Consider the following 12,241-nt stretch of genomic DNA (forward strand, 5'->3'; position numbering starts at 1 on the left):
ATTACAACACCAGGAATCAATCAGAAATAATTTTAACATATAAGGAGACTGTATATATGCAAATATCATACAAGACATTTCATAACAATCCCTTCGAAAATGTAATTTGCAACTTGAAAGACTGAATAATCTGATTTTCTTAGAAGTGCATTTCTTAGAAGTGCATTTCTTGATTTGGAGCAACTGATACCTCCTAATTTGAGGGACCTTTTCAAGTGTGGACTAATCCCCATTTCCTTTTTAAAAAGAGAGAGAGAATGTGTAGCAGTTGTCGCTGTGAAGATGCATTACCATCTCAAAAGCTACTGTTAAAAAATATTTAGAAGTAATAAACTGGACTTATCAATACTTGAACTAACTTTAATTTAGCCATTGAAGTACCAGAAGTGGCAACAGAAGAGTTTGATAGGAGTAATTGGCTCTCAGCAGGTAGGCTGGCTAGCACTCCATTCCTTGCTGCTGTGAGGGCATTCTAATATAAACTTCTCATACTTGGCCAGCCAGCTTAAAATTACCTTGGCTACCTCTACAGGGCTGCACTAGCCATGTTGTCTTTGTGTGATAACTGCTGTGAGTTGCTGGCCTAAGATGGTTTCTGAATCCACTTTTTTCCTTTCTCCCACATTCCAAAGTAACAGTAATACATGCCCATTCATAGAACAAGACATATTTTTCTTTTAGGAGCGTAGAATTTAATTTCTGTAGTCCAAGCCTGTCTTGTATAAAAGTTCAATTCCCATAAGTAAAAGCCCCACTTTCCTTTCAGCTGACTGGAAATGACATTCAGATTTCATCCTTGAGGTCACCACTTTGAGCCTCAACATTGGAGATATCTAAAAACAGCAGAAGGATTTCTTAATGTACCAGATGAAGCAGAATGAGTTCAGTACGGTGCCAAGGTAGGTAACATGTTTTAAGACATTTCTTTTATGTCAAATGACCCCTAACATCATACTTAAGTAACAGTCATTCCTCAATTACTGCCATTAAGAGTGTTTACCATACTGCAGTATGCAGTGGTTTCTATTCCATATGCTTAGACAATAGGTTCAAAGACAGACATTAACATCAAAAATGTCCAGATTTTTATTGCTGTACTGTCTGTGCTGAATAATTCTGTAGTTTCTGGTTTACATCAATGGCATCATTAAAACTGATGACAAAAAAGGGAGAAATAATAGCAGTTTATTCAAAATTATTCCTGCAATAGCTGAAATCTGTAGATTTGTCAGATAATATGTATTTCCTTGGCTCAAGGAAAGTTAACATTTTGAGAAATGGTAGATATGGAGGGGCAGGCTATAGATGTGGCTGAGAAGTGAGTGGACCCAGCTTTACTGTGCTATTAAGGTAGTGTGGTACCTATCCTGTTCCCTCGGAGCTTGTGCCTGCTGTGTTTAAATTCTTCAAACATCATTTTCTTTTTCTTTTCTGCAGGAGTGAAGAAAAAAACTGCACATATGTATATTGTATGTGTATCTAGAACAGCTTAGTAGAAATGTTAATCAAAGAACTGAGATTTTGGTGAGAAATTTCTCCCGTCTTTTGTATGGAATGACATTTATAGGCATCCACTTTTGCAGAAAAGGCTTCCAAAGTACAAATCCAGTTCTTAAAAAAGTTTTTTCGTGTCATGATCCTTCCCCTAAGAAGGATGCCATAATATATTTGTAGCTTTCTCTGGATTCAGGAAAAAAATTACAGATACAGAATTGCAATTATTTACTAAGACCGGAAATAATGTTGCATGGGTTTGGGAAGGGACGAGTAGATCTCAAACAGTTTTTTATACACCATCATTACTTTTAGTCTCAGCAAGGTGGAAATAAGGAGTTCTGTAAGCCCTAATCATACTTATTAATTTAATTTCTCAAGGTAATTAAATAACAAAATTGAATAACTGTTTTAGACATTCCTGTGGATGTTTGAAAGTTTGGCGTAGTCTCTGCAATGTTTTTGCTATAGGTGAACTAGTGAAGAAATGTCTTTTAAAAAATAAGATTTACTGGGAAATTCATATTGCATTCTTTCAGCATGTTTATTGAAGTGCATAGGTCTGTATTCTGTTTGTTGAAGGTGTTAGTTTAGGTCTCTAACCTGCTCCTCAGTCTTTGATGTGGAAGGTGCTGCCTGCACTAACTATAAACCTGTGATCTATAAACCCAGTTGTGACCCTGGCGAGCAGCATCCATCAGCACAACTCCATGGAAATACGCTGCTAAGCCTCTTCCTAGGGCTGTGTGCCAGGTGGGCTCTAGCAGGAGCCACACTTGATGTCCCTCCAAATACTGGAGGTGTAGACGTGTACGGGATCAGTGCTGTGTAACCAACAGTGGTGCAGAGGAGATTCTCCCAGAGGGGCTACCTGATGTTGTTTAACAACCTGGATAATAATATCTTGCTGCCTCTGGGTCTTCTGAACTCAGAGCTGGGAATCTGGATTTTTAGGTTGTTAATAATTATGCTAATTATACAAAGAAAATACTTAATGGTTAGAATCATAGCTTTCAGAGGGTTTTGATTTTTTCTTTTTTTTTTTTCCGTAAATTCTTAATGGCTATGGTGTTATGTTGCTGAAATTTTGGGCCATAAATTACTGTCGATTCACTGCTCTAAACAGGAACCTGAACTACAGGCTTGGGGCAGAGTGAGTGAAAAGCTGTCCAGTCCTCTGCCAACACCAGCATCATCAAGGATCTGGGCTTGTTCTCAGAGCAGAGTTCTGGCAATGTCACCTGAGAATTTAACATGGTGTTTCAAGTCCTTGCAGGGACCTGAGTGCAATGCAAGTGTCTCCACAGGTGCCACGAGACTGGGACAGGTGCTGGGACAAGGAGTCTGCTTGGGAAAAAAAATCCCTCTGCCACTAAATCAGAACAATCCCAGAAAGCCTAAGTGTTGCTGTTTACCTTTGGGAACTCCAAAAACTTACCAGCATGGAAACAGAATGTCCCACTTTAGGTGACATGCTCCAGGTTTTTCAAAGGGGAATTTTTAATCAAGGTGGAGGCATTTCTCTTTCAAACTGTACCTTGGATCCAGTTCCATTTTCAAAGGCCTTGGACTGTGCTCCACCTCAGAGATGTGTGCCTGCTGCTTGGGGTGAACCTGTGCCCCTGTGTTTTGGCAAGTCACTGATCTGCTCTCTTGGTGTTTTACAGCTCCCACAGGTTATCTGGCACAGATGCAGGGAGAAATAATGGAAGCAGTACAGTCTGGAAAACTCAAAAGCGGCACGGTGTTGAACCTCAAACCCAAGGACACTTGGCTGGGGGACCATGGATCCATAACATTTGCAGTTTCTCAGAAACAGGCCAGCACCAAGGATGCTCTTAGCAGCCAGGAGGATTCCACAGCAGACTCATATTCCTCTCAGCACCTTTCCAGCCAGGAAAGCAAAACCATCGATGAGCTGCTGGTGAGGCTGCACAACATTCAGAACACAGGCTGAACCAGAGACACAAGAGGAAACTATTTTCTAGCACAGCAACTGGCAGTTGAGCTCAAGAACAAGCAGCCTGATGCTCAAAGCACCCTGGCTGTGGAAAACATTGTCCCACACCAGCCACCGCCTGCCAGGTACAATGTGCAAAAATTCCCAGTAGTGGAGGAAAAGACAACCACAGGCTAGGAGCAAGACCAGCTTGACTGAGGGTTGAACTGGCCAATATTAAGCCACTGGGAAGTAGATGGTGAGTTAAACCCCACGGACAACAACACTGCCTTCAGACATCACAGTGCAAAGGAAGCAGCAGCTCAAAGAAAGAGCTATGTTCGGATTCACCAGCTCAGGCAGAGGAACTCCAGACACCAGGTTGGACACAATCCCCTTTTCTCTGAAGTGTTTAGCAATGTGAGGGCAGAGGACGAGCCCACACCAAGAGAAACCAAAGGGGAACGCAGTCTAAACAAAAAAACAGGACTCTTTCTTGGATCTGTGGGTTAAGAGCTGCCCTGCTGCAAGCACCACAGGAGAGGACAGTGCTAAAGAAAAGTATTCCTCTCTGGGATGATACTAGAAGTGACCAGAGGAAATAGATTGTGTGCGATCGACAGAGTTTTAATGTCTGGGGATTCCTTCAAGGCACTGTAGAGTTTCTTTTGCAACCAACAAATAGGCAATTGAAGCCCAGAGAGACCATATCTGTGCAGAGCACAAACCCCATGGAAGGCGTTGTTCACTCCAGGTTGCTACTCTGTGCACATGAAGTCACTTCCAAAATGGGGATCCAGGAGAGCTGCACATAGAGGCACTCTCAATATTCAATCTGTGTGCTGTTTGGAGGTGTTTGAATTGCATTGTTGTGTCGTAAACTTGAAACACCATGCCAAGAGCAGGTTCTCCACAAAGGTGTATGTCAGCTGAAACACTGCTTTGTTTTTTGTATGTTTGTGAGATTCCTGTGGACCGGTACTTGGTTGTAACCGTGGTAATTTTTTATCTATTTCTATAATAAATATTTATGAAAGCAAATTTTTCTACAAGTACATTTGTATGGGGTTAGAGGATGGTAAACACGCAAATAGTGTTTTGAAGCCTTCCTCCAGAATACGGGAAATGGTTGTAGTTCTTCCCAACTCTTTGCTCTGTTTTGTTCATAAATGGAGGGCATCACCTGTGGCCTGGTTTATGGGCAATGGTCGCAGCAGCAGGAAACCTTTCTGTTTTCAAAAGCATGTTTATTACGTGGGGATGCTGTTGCATTTTCTTCCAGGAGGACGACATGCAAAGAGTCCTGCCTGAGCAGGGAACTGAGGTTCTGTTGCCTAATGCTTTGCATTTGCTCTGTTCTGAGAATCCAGGCATCGGGAAACGCATAAATAGCCAGGAGACTAAAAAAAACACAAAACCAAACAACCAACCAACAACAACAACAACCACCAAACAAAAAAACCCACAAAACCCCACAAACTTTTATTTGAAAAAAAAAGGGAGAGTTCACTGAACAAACCTCAGTGAGATCTCAACTCAGTGGAGGTCGCAGCCTTTTTTATCCCCTTTGCCCGGGGTGCTGGTTCCTCCCCCACTGATTTCTCCAGTGGCTGAGATGCTCTGGGGTTACAGGCTCCCCGGCACGCCTAGTACGTGTCCCCCATTATGTGCCTGTTAAGTGGTTCTGAAGGTCACCGACGTTTTTCAATAGGGAGGCCACAGCACACTTCAAACTGGAGGACATCGCCACACGATACACTCACTGTCTGCTGCTGGTTGTCCCCCTTGTGCCTTGGGCGAACTGCACCTCTCAGCGACCGACAGCTGAACAACCAGTGACTTGTGGCTTCTCACTGCCGGCTGTGACTACACCACGTACAAACTTTGCAAGAACGCCTGCTTATTCCTAATAGCCCCGTCAGCGAAACGAGAGACTTTTGCTATTAAAAATAATAAAAAAAAATTGTAAAGAGAAAATGCTTTAAAGTTGTGGCGTTCAGGAGGTTGAAGGATATAGGACTGTTGAATCTGCAGAGATCTGGGACTGGTGGAGTGGATTTGTGTCTGAGGAGGGGTGGATTTGGAGCTGGGCCGACAGATTTGGGGGTGGTGAGGGCGGATTTGGGGCTTGGTGGGGGTCAGCTGGAGGTGCCTTTCTCTCACATCCATGGCCAGGCCCTCCCTGAGGCGGGAGCAGGGTGGGATCAGGGCAGGAGCGGGACCGGGGCCGGGACTCTCTGAAAACGCGGCTGCTGGCACAGACTTGCACGTGTATAGAACGGGGTGGGTGGGAGGAAGAACCTTTTAGCCTTCCTTGTTTTGCAGAGAAAGACAAGAGAACTCTGATGGTTACAAGTCAGTCTCCTCCTGGCAGCTCCGGTGCAGCTGCAGACTGAGCTCTGGGGCGCAGGAGCCAGAGGCAAGAGGCTGTGTGAGCTGCCGACCCTTTGCACAACAAAAGGGCACAGCCAGGTAAATGGACTCTGGGAGACGCCGCAGGAGCTCAGGACTCAGCTGGAAGAGTCCAGACTTTCTTAGACTGTAAGGGCATAAAAGCCCAGGGTTTCTTTTGTTGGGGATTCCTCCTCACTTCTGGAGACACCCACGTCGAGAAGCCTTTTTTTTGTTGTTGCCTGATTAAATTACTTGAAGGATGCAGAGGTCTGAGACTGTGCTGTGGGAAACCTGGGGTGGAGCAGGTGAGGAAACCTGGTCTGACTGTGGGAGTGTGGAGATGCCGAGGGGCCTCTGTCCCAGCTCAGGCGGGACGAGTGTGACTGCGGGAGCGGCTCCAGGGAAGTTTCCTCAGCAGTTTGGTGGGCACTGGTGAGGCCACACCTCAAATCCCATGTCCATTTCTGGGCCCCTCACTACAGTAAACACATTGAAGGCCTGGAGCATATCCAGAGAAGGACGATGAAGCTGGGGAAGGGTCTGGAGCATAAGTCCTATGAGAGAGCTGGAGACGTTTTACTTGGAGAAAAAGAGGCTCCAGGGAGAGCTCATCACTCTGTGCAACTTCTGAAAGGAGGTCGTAGCCAGGTGGGGGTTGGGCTCTTCTCCCAAGTAAGAAGCAATAGGACAAGAGGAAATAGCCTCAAGTTGCACCAGGAGATGTTTAGTTTGGATATTAAGAAATATTTCTTCACTGATTTTAGAAGTGTTTACCATCCTTAACGATTCTATGACAGAATTTCCCAGGCTAAAGTGTGGGAAACCAGAACTACAATATAAGTTTTCATCCTGAAAGCTTACTGAAGGCATGTGCTTACTCCAGACATTCTAAGCACCTAGTTTCAGTGCTGAAAACTAGATGGCTAATCTTTCACATTTCCTAGTAAAGAGCTCAGTGCTCTGGTCTAAAATGACTAGTGCTCCTGCAGAAGTCTTGCTCTTGTCTCTCTAGCAATATCTAGCTGATTAGATACCATTTATGGAGCATGAGTGAGGTACACCTTTCTTAAGAAACCTGGAAATAACTCCACAATTTAAAAAACCAAGGAGAATGTGTTTATAAAAAATGTCCGAAGTATTCCATTTGATATAATATTCTATGCTAAGCTGTATTTTTAAACAAAAAATAAATAAATTTACAAAGGTAAACACTGACTGTCTCAATTTTAACACCATGGTTACTGAGGAACCTATCAATTGATGTTTTCAGTCTTCTCTCCCTTTCTAATTTTGTAAATGCATTCATTTTGTAAGAGGGAGGGGACAGAGGCAATGATAAGAAAAGAGAGAAGATGTGTCTGCAATGTCTGACTGTTGGGAAATAAATATATCCCATTTATTTCTCTATATGCCATATTTCAACAAGGTGACTACCTTTTTTGCTGTGTCACTGTTAATTAAAAAGTTGTTATATATGCAGGGAAGGCCCAGCCTTGCCATTGCCATTCACTCCCAGGGGGTTTATACAGAGGGCAGGATTAGACATGGCTAATCTCACATCTTGTCCTGCTTTGAATTATAACGGCATCACCAGCTTCAGAGGACAATGTGCAGGACCAGTGAGTGCAACTGGCTGACTTTGAGGAACTTGAAGATATCAGCGTGTCCAGTTCCGTTCTTCCTTGTTTCGTTTGTGTTGGCTTTCTCCACAGTCTTCTGTGATAACCTTGAATCTTGCCATAGTATTTCAGAAAGCTGTTTGATATGAAAATGGCTCATCTTCTTCTAATTACAATAGCTCCTTGTTCTGCTGCCAAGAAAATAGCATCATCAGCTACTTGGATTATACAGAATATTACAGAATAAAGACAACAACAGAAATACACTGTTATTTTTCCTTCCTTATATCCTGCCTTGTGACAGGAATCCCTCCCCCCGCTAAGTTCATTGGTTAACAATAAACAAAGGTGCTTTCAACAGCTGTCTCACTATAGCCTCTGTCCTCTGTGGAGTGTAATACACTAGAGCCATGATAGTGTTTAAAAACTGGCTTACTATGATAGTTTTGATGTTTTAGTAAACTTTATTTGACTTATAACCTCTCCTAAATAGAGATGATACCCTTTTCTTGCATCCACATAGAACAGGGCATTTGCAATCCAAACATTAAAGAATAGCATAAATAATTTGCAATTCCAATATTAAAGAATAGCAGAAATAATTTTCTTTAACTAAGTGTTTTATTAACATCAGCAGAGATAAATGTTCACTGCAAGAGACAAAGTGTCACCACAGAGACTCCAGAAGTTGTAATTTATCTTGGGGATTCTGGCTTGCTTGTGTCTTTCATTCCTGTTAACAGATTTTGTTGCTTGATGTTTTTGGCAATTATGTAAAGGTATTTATCAGAATTTCAAACATTGATTTATCAGAAACCTTTTTTTAAAAACCTTAAAAATGTCTCTACTTTGCCCAAGGGAAATGCCTTGAGGAAAGGATAAGGACTTCACTTTCTCTAGCTTTAGCTCACTAATTTTGGTCAACAAAATTAAGAATTTAATTTCCAAGGACTCCCTCTTTAGTCAGCAGAGAGAAAGAGGATCTTGCAGGGAATTCCTGACCTGAAGTCTAACTCAGATATTCTGTGCTACCCTTCAAGGGAGGCTTGTGAGAGGGAAGATGGCCTCAGGTACCCTTTGCAGTATGTGAGGGGCAGATGTGCATTGGTGGTCCCAGTTTTTCTGTGTTGGAGGCTGGTTGCCAGGTCTGGGGCTCTCCTGGCAGGCTGCCATACACAGATGCACAGGGAGGTGCCAGTTTTCACCTGCTGTTTTACCCTGTCTCCTCCAGAGTTACTGCAGAAAAGATGAACATCTTGCCTGCCCAGTACCTGAACTGTGGCCCAGCCATCTCTTCTTAGCAATATCAGTACATCCTTTCTCTTCCCTTACAGTTTCTCTGTTATACCTGGCTTTTGTTTTTCAAGAATATTGTAGATGATGTGTCTGACATTTTGGGGCAAGGTCTTCTTGCTTCCACTTATGCCAGGCAAATTATATGACATTACATTCTGACTAATGCTTTGTTCCACTTGTGGTTGTCAGCTGTGGGTGGTAAGGTTTGTATTCAGGAAGCACTGGCTGTGCCTTTGCACATGAAGAGTGGTCTCAGGAACATGCCCCAGTAGCCCTGACCCTCTGAGCTGCCACGTGGTGTCCCCACAGCTGTCTCGGCCTGCCCACGAGGAGCCTGGTCAGCCGTGTCTGTGAGGCTGGAGCTGCTCAGGTGTAGGAGGTCATGGCTGCATCTTCACCCATATCTGGGATTCAGATAGTCAAAACTTCACAGTTTGAAGTTTGAACAACAGACTTAAAGATAACATATGCACTGAGTGAAAGAGACAATTCTCTAGGTGGGCACTGACCTTCTGCATCTTTGTGTTGGACAGTCTGTGTTAAGCCCTGTAACTTGCTGTCCTCTTTTGCACTGAACCACTATATCCTCTTACTAGTATTAAACTTTTATTCAAACAGAGTGCTTGAAATTAATTGCCAGATTCTTTAGTATTTCATCCTTCACATCCGATAAAACTGCTCAGCTCTTCTACAGCAATTAAGACATAAAAAACTTCCCTGAATCTGAAACTTTGGTGGGTACAGAAGTCTGAAGGTTAGTGGCTTTTCTGACTATCATGGCTGTGCTGTTGTGTTTGTTGTTAATCAGTGGGGTTTTTTTATTAATAGGTACTATGAGGGTTTTTTTCTCATTTAGCCTGGCAGCCTAATGTTTAAAGTAGCTGAGAATTGGATTTTACTTATGGAACATTTCATTTATTGAAGGCTATTTGAAATGACTTGTTTAATGAATGTATTGCCACTTAGCCAATAACCTCATCCTGTCTTTCTGTGCAGTTCTAGTTCTGCATAACAAAGAAAGGGCCATATGTATCCATGGGAAACCAAATCACTTAAGCAGAAAATAAAGTCTGTCAAAACACTACATAAATGCTGTACATGCATCTTTTTTAACTGAGCCTAGTAAACTGAGAGATTTCCAGTGTATTCTGAATGTTTAATCTCTGGACCAAGTCAAAGAATTATTTGCTACTCCTTGAGGTAAAATACAACACAAAAGGTCAAAAAAACAGTCCTTTTAAGGAACAGTGACTGTATGTATACTGTCATCATTTTAGAGCTCCTTGGTTCAAGTCCTCTCATGAATTTAGCTTATCAGTTAAGAAATTTGCTGCATCAAGAACTTCAGTGCCACCCTCCTTACAGAGATAGGTGAGGATGTGCTAAAGTACAGGCTGACATAAAAAGGATTTAAAGTTTACAGAGCTAATCAGAGGTGTGACTATCCAAGAGTGGTTCTTACAGAACATTTGGCTTAGCACATGCAAAAGACCTTCAGTATTCCCATTTTGTAATTAGGGCTTTAAAAACCTCCTCTCATAAGGAAGACGACGGGAGGGGAAGAAGCTTCTTACTTAGTGATTCCTTTCAGTGGGTCACTGCTCTGCAGTGGCTCTCTAAGCTGCATTTTAACATTTTCTCAAGCGCAGCTGGGCTTTCTTTTTTCCCTGGCATTTTTCATTCAGATATAAATAGCTACTAGAGCAATATTACCAAGAATATCTTTAAAGAAATAACTACTGAAGCCATAAAAAAGTCTTGAACTAAGGCCTTCCAGAAAGACTGCTATCATTTTTATGCTTCTGTTCTGAGTTCACATGAGGCTGTCTAGGAACTGAAAATTTAGGGAAAGAAATAGAAAGGTGCATGATGAATACAGTGCTTGCGATATTTAGTGTAGCTTTTTCAGAGGTTCTTTTTGTTAATGCAGCATTATTTCTGTCAAAATTGAAATGCTTTGAAAAATACCCTAAGTTGATGAAAATCTATTCCAAGGAGAACTGATAAAGCACAAAAAAAAAAAAAGTCTGGGAAAGAATGTTTTGACCATTTTTATAATTTTTTTTTAAATGTGATTTGTTTTATTTAAAATAGTTCACAGAAATTTGAACTCTGTATGAAATGTATTGCAACAACAGAACAACAGAATATGTTGGGTTGAAATGGGGAAAAAATTGAAATGGGGAAAAAATTTTCTGTGCAACAGAAAATCCAGTTCTTGGCCAGGTCTGTTTAGTGATAATTTCTTAAATCTGCAAATACGTTTGATTCATAGAATCATGAGTCACAATTCTGTAAATACTTTTTGATTGACGGTTTTAAAGAGAGGAAAAAAAATCTTGAATGTCAACTCACAAATGCAAGTGGATTAAAATCTCCCGAGCCACCTGCTCGCTTCAGTGGTGGTGGCTTGAACACTGTGTGGAAACTCCATTCCACATGTTCCCCAGGAAGGTGCCTCGGTACTGAATCTAGTACAGCAGCTGAAAGCTGGCTGAAGATATTTTCCCAACCTCTAGATATTAATGGTCTCAGACTAATTATGCAAAGGATAAGGCTCTCAATTACCTGAAGTGCAGGTTGCTGTTGTGTAGGAGGAAGGAGGGGATGTTTGGAGTGATGGTGTTCGTCTTCCCAAGTCAACCTTACATGTGATGGAACTTGGCTTTCCTGGGGATGGCTGAACACCTGCCTGCCCATGGGAAGTGGTGAATGAATACCTTGTTTTGCTTTGCTTGTGTGTGCTGCTTTTGCTTTCCTCATTAAACTGTCTTTATCTCAACCCACGGGTTTTCTCACTTTTATCCTTCTGATTCTCTCCCCCATCCCCCTGAGGGGGAGTGAACGGCTGTGCAGGACTTAGTTTCTGGATGGGGTTATAAACCATGACACCTCAGTATATTTTAAATTTGGTATTACCTTTAAAACTTAAAGATCATGTCAGATGAGCTGTTACCACATCTCATACATCACCATGATGTGCCGCGAGATAGATCTCACTGGGAGCTGGCCAGTGATGGCAGAAGAAATCTGGAAAACTGTTATTACAAAGAACATCTTCATAAGTGGAAAAAGTGTTGGCGGAGACAGGAGCTTTTAGTGTGAAGAAGCAGAGCCCATTCATTAGCTCTTCTAGCTATGTGGGAAATTAAAACACAAAATAAAAAGGACTATTTGTACTGTGCAACTAATCTCTGTGCAATGAGCGTTGCACCATGTTTTAACTATAACTACCAAATGTAACAACCATCTATCTAATGGCCAGATTATTTTTTTCCTCTGTGGATTTTGACCTATTTCCTGTAGAAGCAGATATTATTTTTTTTTGTGCATCCATGCATTTCCCATCACTTTGTAAGCTGAAGAAGAAATATAGTCTGACAAATTAATTAGCTAGAATTCTCCTATGCAGGAGACCACGTAGGAGTGTGCAGACCTTAGAGGAGTATTTGTCACCAAATGAACGTGTCTGTGCTAGTTCAAAATGCCCTTCAAGCTA

The 12,241-nt window shown here is 42.0% G+C and overlaps 1 long non-coding RNA gene across 1 annotated transcript; it reads left to right on the forward strand.

Annotated features, from left to right (window-relative positions):
* Positions 1–423: 423 nt before the first annotated feature.
* On the forward strand, positions 424–4,474 carry LOC135406592 (uncharacterized). The gene is made up of 2 exons (XR_010426358.1): positions 424–899; positions 3,162–4,474. It is a non-coding gene; the product is annotated as an uncharacterized LOC135406592 (long non-coding RNA).
* The last annotated feature ends 7,767 nt before the right edge of the window (positions 4,475–12,241 follow it).

Source organism: Pseudopipra pipra, chromosome 2 (assembly GCF_036250125.1).
Source record: "Pseudopipra pipra isolate bDixPip1 chromosome 2, bDixPip1.hap1, whole genome shotgun sequence".
NCBI classification, from domain to species: domain Eukaryota; kingdom Metazoa; phylum Chordata; class Aves; order Passeriformes; family Pipridae; genus Pseudopipra; species Pseudopipra pipra.